At 39.6% G+C, this 11,494-nt stretch overlaps 1 pseudogene; it reads left to right on the plus strand.

Annotated features, from left to right (window-relative positions):
- The first annotated feature begins 4,207 nt into the window (after positions 1-4,207).
- Positions 4,208-8,229, plus strand: LOC110793568 (amino acid transporter AVT1J-like; annotated as a pseudogene).
- The last annotated feature ends 3,265 nt before the right edge of the window (positions 8,230-11,494 follow it).

The following is an 11,494-nucleotide window of genomic DNA, read 5'->3' on the forward strand; positions in this document are numbered from 1 at the left end:
TAGATAAGATCAATACAAGGGAAATTGAGAAAAGTACAATGCAAGGAAGGTTGGATTCTAACATCCTCCCCCACTAAAGATGTCGACGTCCTCGACGACTTACAAGATTACAAAAGAAACTAAAGAAAGCAATAAATAGAGAAGCTGCTTCAGTCTTCAGTTGAGGTGGTTGCGCGCTGGCGGAGCCTGATGTTGGCGCGGGTGTTGATGTTGCGGTTAGAATCTTCTTCATCTGGATGGTAGGGTTTGAGCCTACTAACATGGAACACCGGATGTATCTTCATCCATGTAGGAGGGTCAACCTTGTAAGAACTCTTCCCAATCCGTTTAGTGATGCGGATGGGGCCTTCATATTTCCTGATGAGCCTGCGATCTCTGCCTCGAAGGAACCTTAGTTGTTCCGGCAACACCTTCACCATTACCATATCTCCCACATCAAACTCGACTGGCCTTCTGTTTTGATCGGCCCATTTCTTCATGCGCTTCGATGCTCGTTCTAGATAGGCACGAGCAATCTCAGTATTCTGTTCCCATTCTTTTGTGAACTCTCGAGCTTGACGGCTTCTCCCATCTTCGGTTCCCGCTACCGTGTGTGGTAGAAGGGGTTGTTGGCCAGTCACCAGCTCAAAAGGGCTTGTATTCGACGCAGAGCTTTTCTGAGCATTGAAGCAGAGTTGTGCCACATCAAGGAGCCTGACCCAATCTTTCTGGTTGGCACTCACAAAGTGACGCAGATATTCCTTTAGTCCGTTGAATCTCTCAGTTTTCCCGTCCGACTGGGGATGGTGACTTGATGACATATTCAGCGCCGACCCCATCATTTGGAACAATTCTGACCAAAAGATACTTGTGAATCTAGGATCTCTGTCACTGAAAATGTTCTTCGGCAAGCCCCAATACTTCACTATGTGCTTGAAGAATAGGGCAGCAGTTTCTTCAGCACCACATATCTTATGTATCGGCACAAATGTGGCATACTTGGAAAACCGATCAACTACTACCATTGCAGAGCAAAACTAGTCCACTTTCGGTAATCCACTGATGAAGTCCATCGAGACACTCTCCCATGGCCGAGTGGGGACGGGGAGTGGCTCCAGTAGGCCTCCAAGTTTTTGTTTATCAATCTTATCTTGTTGGCACACGAGACAAGTCTTCGTGTAGCCCATCACATCTTCTTTCATTCCAGGCCAGTAATAGCCCAAGGAGAGCAAGCTGAGGGTTCTCTGCCAACCGGGGTGACCTGCCCACAAGGTATCGTGACATTCTTTCAAGAGCATTCGGCGAAGGCCTCCAGATTTCGGGATGAACAGCTTGTAGCCTTTGGTGTATATGAGATCATCTTCTATCCAAAAGCGTTTGGTCTTCCCCTCTTCTATCATCTTCTTTATGGTGTCCGTCATAGGATCCCCCGCAAGATGCTGCTTGACTTGATCTTTGACCGATGTGGCCACGTTGCTTGCGGACAACAGAGCAAGTCTTCGCAAAGGAGCTAGGTCGGCACGCCGACTTAGGGCATCTGCAACTTTGTTGCTCACTCCAGTTCGATATGTAAATTCTACATCGAACTCTGCAAGTAACTCCTGCCATCGAGCCTGTCTACCTGTCAGTTTGGGCTGGGTGAGGAAGTGGCTTGCAGCTGTGTTGTCCGTGCGGACGATGAACTTCGAGCCCAACAAGTAATGTCTCCATCCTCTCAAACAATGAACGATGGCAAGAAGTTTCTTCTCTTGTGTAGCATACCTTCTCTCAGCCCCATTCAACTTTCGACTCTCGAACGCAACTGGATGCCCTTCTTGCAAGAGCACTTCCCCGAGAGCAAAATCGGATGCGTCTGTTTCTACCACAAAGGGTTTGTTGATGTCGGGGAGAGCCAATACTGGTTCCTTCATCACTGCTTCTTTCAACTTGCGAAATGCCACTTGATGGGTCTCCGCCCATTGCCAGGAGTTGTCTTTACGCAGCAAGTCTGTGAGAGAACTAGCTATCTCCGAGTAACCCTTTATGAATCTTCGATAGTAATTAGCTAGTCCCAAGAACGATCGTAGTTCAGAGGCGTTCTTTGGGGCTTGCCAATTACGTATAGCTTGAATTTTCTTCGGATCCATTCTGATACGGCCAGCTCCTACAAAGTGACCAAGGAAGCCAATCTCTGCCTGCGCGAACGCGCACTTCTCCCGCTTCACAAACAAGTGATGTTCTCTTAGTTTCTCGAACACCTTCCTCAGATGCTCAATGTGTTCTTCAAGTGTCTTGCTGTAGATCACAATGTCGTCCAAGTATACCACTACAAACTTGTCGAGGTATTCATGGAAGACTTGATTCATGAGTGTGCAGAATGTGGCTGGAGCATTGGTTAGCCCGAAGGGCATGACGAGCCATTCGAACGCTCCGCATCTCGTAACACATGCTGTCTTTGGTTCGTCGCCTTGAGCGATCCGAACTTGATGGTACCCCGACCTCAAGTTTAACTTAGTGAAGTAGACTGCATCCCCCAACTGGTCGAACAAGTCTGCCACTAGTGGAATTGGATAGTGGTTTCTCACAGTCACCTTGTTCAGCGCCCTATAATCGATGCACAAGCGGAGACTACCGTCTTGTTTCTTCTGGAATAGGACCGGAGCACCATAGGGTGCCTTAGAAGGGCGGACAAATCCACCTCTCAGCAAATCATCTAACTGTCTTCGCAGTTCAGCAAGCTCTGGAGGAGCCATTCGATACGGACCTCGTGCCGGAGGCTTGGCTCCGTGCACTAGCTCAATTTCGTGATCAATGGCCCTCCTCGGCGGGAGAACTTTCGGAAGTTCCTCTGGAAGGATATCAGCAAACTCTCTAAGTAAGTCCATGAGATCTGGTGGTGTATCTCCTTGTGTTTCATCGTCTTTCATCGACAGAGTAGCGAGGAATGTAGGTTCATTCCTCTTGAGCCCTTTCTTCAACTGCATAGCTGATAAAAGAGGCCCCTTTTGTTTCTTCGTCTCTTTGCCAGGGGCACATGTCTTGAGAAGGCAAGGTTGTTGCCCTGCCACAAGTAAGGTACCTAGGTGCGGCATCGGGACGGCTTTGCTGGCACGGAGGAAGTCCATGCCCAACACCAGATTGAATTCGTCCATAGTCGCCACTGTGAAGTTGAGATGTCCACTCCAGTCTCCCAGCTGGGTGGGAACATTCTTTGCAATGCCGTGAATGGGCCTCGCTGCCGAGTTGACAGTTTTCATTTTCCCCCCTTCACGCATCAACTTTAACCCGAGTCTTTTTGCTTCGCTTTCAGTAACGAAGTTGTGAGTGGCACCTGTATCTACCATAGCTCGGGCTCTCTTCCCATTCACCTGGACTTCTACATACATCAATTCAGTACTGTGGGGTTTTTCTCCTTGAGATTCTTTTCCCATGGCATACATCATGTGGACGGCGCCCAGCTTTGATGGTTCCTCTTCATCATACTCAGACTCTTCTCTATCATCCAGTGGAGTCGACTCTGAAGTGGTCATGGCAGACAACTTCTTCTGCAAACTATCAATTTCTCCTTTGTACGTGCTTGCATTCAAACCATTTGTGTGGTCCACGACACAATATGCAAGTGAGGGTTTTGTTCCACGACGAAGATCCGGACTGAGCTCCCCCTTTATTGGAAGAGGAGGGACCGCCACTCCTCCGTGATTCTTCTCCCCCACTTCGGTACTTGTTCCCCACATTGTTGGAACTAGCTTGGGAGCCATTCCCAGAATTCTTAGGAGTGCTCGCCGTAGAGTTGTTGTTCCCCTTCTTCTGAGCGGGTGCTCTATCGGACGAGTAATCCATCAACCTTTCTGCTGCCGCAATGGCCCCTGATAAGGTGTCAACTTTTGAGCGCCAGATCTCACGCTGAGCCCACTCCTTCAATCCCTTGACGAAGTTGAATAACCGATCCTTCTCGGTCATGTCTTTAATGTCGAGCATGCACGCGGAGTACTCCTTCACGTACTCTCGGATGGATCCCTTATGTTGCAAGGTTGTTAGCTTCGTCCGAGCAATGAATTCTGTGTTTTCAGGGTAAAATTGGGATATGAGCTCTGCCTTGAAATCTTCCCATGTATCAATAACCACCTTCTTGGCTTGGATGTCGGCGTACTTACACCGCCACCAGAGTTTAGCATCATCCGCCAAATACATTGTTGCAGTGTCCACCATCAGATTGTCCTTCAGTTGGCATATCCTGAAGTATTGCTCCATGTCGAAGATGAAGTTGTCGACCTCTTTGGAGTCCCTCGCACCACAGAAGGTACGAGGCTTGGGTTGGCTTGATTCGGCTTGTACCGCCCCCACCAGTGTCTCTCTTAGCACGCATTAGAGTAGCGCACTTGTCCTGCGAGTCATCCACCATCCCTTGTAGATAGTTGAGATGCTCGCGCAATGAGTCTCTTTCAGTTTTCAGTTCTTCGACGTCGGCCTCAAGATCGTCTATCCGCTTATCCTTCTTGATGACGATGTCTTCGGCCTAGGTCTATGATTCAGACTTGCCCTCCAGCCAGGCTAGTCTCTCTAGTATTGCTTCCATCTTGAGGTGCTCCCTCGGGTCTCTCGGGTCTAGATTTGAGCCTTGGCTCTGATACCAACTGTCACGGTCCGAATGTTTTGGGCACCGGGCCGTGCGGCGCGCTCCTACCTAGAGGGCGGTAGGGACGCAAGCCTTGTGCAGAACGAGTTCAACGGGGCTCGTGAAGCACGAGCAAGCAGGATTTCTGAGAATGAGCGCTCTTGTCTTTTGGCGACAAGAAGGGACGCGGGCGCCGATCGGGCACTTGTGTGCGCACAGCAGTCACAAGTGGGACCGACGACGCGAGTGTATCTGTTTGAGGGACTTTGTTGAGGCAAGAAAGCTTAAGAACGAGCGACAGCACAATATCAATAAAGGCACACAACAACGCAAGTGATTAAGCAAAGGCAACTTCTGGTGAGAGGTATTGAGTCATACCCCTCATAGAGGTTTATTTTGAATTAGCTAAAAGAACCCAGTGAACACTGGAATGACAGTAACATAATAATCTTATCTAAAGCCTAGAAACTTCAAAGAAAAGTCCTAGAAAGTTTAGATAAGATCAATACAAGGGAAATTAAGAAAAGTACAATGCAAGGAAGGTTGGATTCTAACACTAAGTCCCTAACCCTAATTACATATTTTCATTGATTTTATTCAATCATTTTCATGTAGGAGTGGGTATACTATCAATGCCTTATGCCCTAGCTTCAGGAGGATGGTTGAGCTTAATCATTCTCTTCTCCATCTCCGGCGCAACGTGCTACTCCGGCTTACTGTTAAAACGATGCATGGACGCGAATCCTAGCATCAAGTCTTACGCCGAAATTGGAGAGTTTGCGTTCGAAAAACTCGAAAAAAGAGTATTAATTATCAGTAGTATTATACTCCATTGTGTCTCGTTAATGGGGGTGTTAGGAGGACGTGCATGGGATAAGGTTTCGTTATTGGTAGAGGAAAAAATAATAGGCACTATAATATATGAGATGAAAATGTGAAGAATAGGCATAGATATTTATAGCAAATAAAATTTCATTTATTTATTGCCTTTATTTTGGCCATTCATTTAACATATGAGGCAAAAAGAACCCGGTGCATTCTTTATAGATGGTCCATTACTCACACATACAGGGGCGGAACTAAGGGGGGGTTGGCGGGGGCCATGGCCCCCCTATGATTTAGGATAAATATAAAATTTGCAGTTATAGACCACATGTTATAAGTAGCGTAGCTGGTTTGAATGTGATGGGAATTATCCAATGCTCCTGGGTTCGAAGCCTGCTAGCAGCCTTTTTTTTCATTTTTTTTTCTTTTTCACTTGTACTTTTTATATTTGAGGGGTTATAATAGTGCTATTACCTTACTTATACAACCGTATTACAGCTTTTTTAGAAAATATACGTACATCTTAGTTAAATTTATTGGGTAGAAGTTCATATATTCAATACCTCTTATCTAAAATTCACAAATATGTTATACTTAAATGTACAATGTGTTTAATGTATTTAGAACAATTTTTGTGTTTCTCTATATTGTGGAACTCTATGATATTTTATAAATCTGTTAATTTCTATCTCTATTCTCTTATCAGTAAAAATATCCATATCCTTAATTTATTTTCTACTGCTTTGAATAAAATTAAAGAAAATCGAAGGAATATTACTTCAACCTTTGAAATATTATGTACAATAAATTTTTTCATTCGTATTATTTTTTAGACAAAGATAATATATTCGATCGTATGTAGACCTGTCAAACGGGTCGGTCGGGTCGGGTTGTAAAAAATTATTTCCGGGTTCGGGTTGAATCGGGTCGGTCACTTTCGGGTTCGGGTTTGCAAATGCTTGTTCAAGACCCAGAACATTCGGGTTCGGGTCGACCCAACGGGTTGAGAGATTTTAAAACGCACATTATATTTTCATTAATTTAGGTGATAAATATACAAAATATGAGCAAAAATTAACAAATTTTCCTACACAAGTTTATATTTAGTCAAATTCAACCATAAAATGGCGTATAATTCAAATTAAAATTATATTACACACAACAATAGTAAAAACAACGTGTTTATTATGCTTAAATTTTCTCATAATCTCATTTTTTAGTATAAATACAATGATTTTCAATCGGTCGGGTCCAAAACGGGTTCGGTCGGGTTTTGACCCATTACATTTCGGGTTGCTCGGGTTCGGATAAAATCGGGTTACGGGTCACAAAATCTAGTTCAGGACCCATTATTTTCGGGTCGGGTTCGGGTCGGTTTTCGGGTCGGGTCGATTTTTTACAGTTCTAATCGTATGTTAACCTTTGGCCCCCCCAAACTTCAATTTCTGGTTCCGCAACTGCACACATAATAACAATCTTGTAACATTTCACTCTTTTTTCTTTATAGGGGAGTAGGGGTGATTTTGTGAATGACATTCAAAATTTATACTTCCCCTGATCTTTTCTATATGACACAATTATTTAGGCATGTTTTCCAATGTACGATTTTAAATATTATTTTCTTCAATTATGGATAAGAAAAGAATATAAAAAGCTGTTATTTAAAAAATGTTCATTAACACGAATCTAATAAGACCCCACATGATTATGTTTTTTCTTAAGTATAAATCACAAAATGAAGTCAAAAGAGCTTGTGTGAATAGTGTCTGAAACCCAATTGTGTCATACTCCGTATAAATAAGTAATGAGGAAGTATATTGTATATTATATATTATATATTATATATACATATATATATATAATATAAAATTTTAAAGTAGTTCACAAAATCACCCCTACTCATCTTCAAGACTGTATTCAATGGCCTCAATACAATCATAGGTAAACACTACTCTTATTCATCGACTCGATTTTACAACAGCTATGAGTTTATACATGTTTTCTTATAGCGACAACCCGGTGTTTCCTACCTTGTACACTTCCATTAAGAAGAAACGTCAATTCTCCAAGGTACATATTCCTAGCTTATGCTATGTTCTCTTCACCTGTTTTGGTTTGATTTTTCTAGTTTCTCGTCAGATATATGGTTAAAATTTTGAATGATTTGAATAGGTTGAATGTGCTAATGATGTTGGTGGAACTTATTTGAACAGTTTGAGTGTGCTAATGATGTTAGTGGAACTTTTTTCATGGAAGATATTACTCATTGAATTTTTCTGTGCAACAATATCTACACATCAATGACAATGTTTGGTTCATCATTACAATCTCATATAAATTGAATCTTCCAACACATAAGCTAAAGCTCAAAATCGCGATATATACGATATGGATAAGTCCGTTATCAAAATATGCCTTCCAACCCATAGGCTAAGCTCAAAAATCGTGATATATACAACATGGATAAGTCTGTTACCAAAATATGCATTGTTGATGGAGCCAGTTGCAACAACTACTGAGAGTTGGTTTCCTAATTACCAGAACAAAAAAGGGTTCAAAGCGTTGCTAAGAACTTCCTTGGTTGTTTCACAAGTAATCGTTGCACTAACAATTCTGTTCTTCGGAAGTCTGATGTCACTGGTTGAATTGGAGCCTTGATGAATGCGACATTTTCGATCACAATTTCATGCATTTGCTATCTAAAGATCTCGAAGAATAACTGGAGAAGTAACCGGAGATCGGTTGAACGAGTGACTATTGTATTTGTAGTACTAGGTACTTATACGTCGTTGTGAAATATAATTAAGGAAATAATTATGCATAATATATAAGGTATAAGAATCTAATCTTTATTTATTTCAGATGGATTCTGGCATGGCTTCAATTTGCAAATTGTTGCTTAAGTTCGGGAAAAATTTATAGAATAACTATTGATATTACTAAATATATAACTATTGATTTTGTTTTGATATCATTTCAATTTAAGTAAACTATTTACGGTGTTTATGTAATTAAAATAGTTATATAAGCATTGTAAAATATAAGGAATATAACATATTATGTTATATATTATATAAAAAACAATATATTCATTTATTATATACGGAGTATTATTTATGCACAATTAACACAATATCCTAACATATCATGTTCCTAATTAATTACAAAATTTTCACTGATTGTACCTTGAGGCTTGACCGGGCATTCTTAATTGTACCTTAATATCCTAGACAATTAATGCATACAAATTGAAGTATTAAGTATTGAAAAATTAACAAAACGTTAACTCGAGTTACTATTGATTAAACAAATTCATTCAACAAAATACAAACCACACTACTCGTGCATAATTATACTACTGGTTAAACAAATCATAAATTTCGGACATAATTAAGAACAAACCAATTTTTTTTTAAGTAATTAAAAAATTCATATACATAAAAGTTCTTGTAAAATATGTATATGATTTTTTTTCTTCGTAATTACCCCTTATAAAGTTCAAAATTTCAAATTTACAACATTATACAATTTTATTTCAAAATTACCACCTTATACTTATACAAAACTTTAAAGTTATCACCACTTAACCAAAACATCCACACTCTCTCATTTTTCTTTAGTAAAAAACACTTAATTAGCAGAAAACCTGGATGCTCATGGTCATCATTGCAAAAAAAAAAAAAACCAACAAAAGTCCCTGCTAATATTTTATAAATAATCTTATTTCCAATTTCAAACAATTTATAATACATATAGAAAACGATAGTTTAAAGATAAAACTTATGATACAGTATCACATGAGAACCATCCCCAAAAGCTGGCTCAAGGGGAGGCCGGAGAGCCCATGATCCTATGTAAACCCCACATCAGCCACCCATATGACCGATGTGGGACTTAAGTCCCATAACCTTACAATGGACCGTAACAACTTATCACATAAATGCAGGCTCATGTATTTTCAAAAGAACTTCTAAGCCACTATTCAAAGACTGATCAAACTAAAGCATCAAGCAAAATGAAATCATGCATTAAAGGTTGCGTCAAAAAAGATGAATGGATGCAAGAGAATAGCATAAGTAATCGACAAGATTACGGTGTGGAATAAAGGAAGAAGAATTAGGATAAGATTAAACGTGAAAACAGGAGAGAAAAAAAATGGAAAAAAAAAGTAATAGGCTCCACAGACAGAAAATTTATGGCTCGTTCGGTATTGCTTTCAATTTTTATTTTATTAGAACCTTCATATGAAACTATTACTGAATATCATAATTAATTTCGTGCGTAAATCTGTTGAATGATCGAGTCACTGCAGCAAAAACAAAAAAAAACATTATAAAATACGAATTACACACTATATATCAATTTCACCATATAAAAGTACGATAACATGATCCTATATTGAATGAAATAATTTTACATTACTATAATAAATAGACATAAAACTTAAAAGAAAGAATGACAACATCACTTGATAAAATTGATATGAGAGCATAAAATCTTGAATCGTTATATTATGTACTTTTATATAAGGTCGTATTACACAAAAGTTGTCGTTTAATTATTTTAAAAACTATAATAATAATAATAATAATAATAATAATAATAATAATAATAATACTCCCTCCATTCCTTTTTGTACTTCCCGTTTCTATTTCGGGCGTTACAATATGTTCTTCCCATTTCCTTTTTTTGGACATACCTTTTTACCATAAAATTCTCCACCATCCCTTATTTAATTCATTCACATTTCCCTATTCACCCACCCAACCCCACTTTTATGATTTTTTATTACTTTATTAAAAATATCTTCTCTCTCCTTCATTTCTTTATTACTTTCCTTTACTACTCCATCCGAACCTAAATGTTATTCCCGTTTGTCATTTTACGCGGTTATTAAGGAAAAAGAAACATTATAAGATTAACTATTACTAATGTAGTTTTATGGGGAATTGTTGCTTTTTGATTCCATTTTCACAAGAAAACAAAATAGTTGAACCAATAGAATTTTAGGAATAAAAATGCCAACTCATTAATCCACCCAAACTTAAACCAACCAATGAGACTACAAAGTTTTTTATTGTAACACCCCGACAATTCCCATTTTCTAAAATAACCCTTTTTAAATAAAACTGTAGGGAATTATCAAAGTATTATCGCCCGTGTGAAAACGTAACGGCTTATTCAGAATTTTGCAGCGGAAAACATAAAACTAACTTTTAGGTTCATAAATAATCTTATTACATATTAGGTCCAAAACCAATTAACTGAAATAAGGAAATACGAATAGTACGACAATTTCAAATTTAAGTTAACAAACCAAATCACTTAATAAAGCAAATATAACTACAAGCTCTCTAATCCCGATCCCAATGATGCATCATCCTCAAACCTGTAGATGGGCAACGCTTATTGATCCTTAGAGACTGCTCACCAAAGTTGGGTCATCACAGGATCAATAAGGCATAGTCATGATCAACACACACAAACAAAGCACGTAATCAGCAAAGCTGAGTATTACATACTAAAACAATAATAATCCTAACATGATACTATTAAACATAAACAAGGGCAGACAGAACATGATAATTTGACGACCATACTTGACTAGACTAGGCTAGACCTACAACAATAATATTATTTTAGTTGAAATAGACAATGGACCGAGTTGACCGTCCGACAGCCTTCACTAAGGAAGACGAGGTACGGGCGCGACTCCGTAACCTCAGAGACCTGCGATATCGAGGAACATTTGAATAAAAGAGGACACGGTGATCAATCCGGTCCGAGATAAAGGCCATGGGATACCACCATGAACACCAACTCATGTTTGTCCGTCACTTTAGACGTGCACAGTCTAAAGCTATTGCTACTCAGTTTTACTTTACATGATTTACAAATTGAGACTCTGTTATGACTCAACAATCACATAAGGCATATAATCCACATTCGTTCACAACTGTTTTTATCTTGGGATTAAGTACGTGATCATAAAGGCATCAATCAAGACTCATTCCAATTTACCCAACCTTTCCTTTAACCATGATCAACCCTGTATATGGGTAGAAAGTTTCAACTTACTAAACATGGTCCTCGGCC

This window comes from Spinacia oleracea, chromosome 4, assembly GCF_020520425.1.
Source record: "Spinacia oleracea cultivar Varoflay chromosome 4, BTI_SOV_V1, whole genome shotgun sequence".
NCBI lineage: Eukaryota > Viridiplantae > Streptophyta > Magnoliopsida > Caryophyllales > Amaranthaceae > Spinacia > Spinacia oleracea.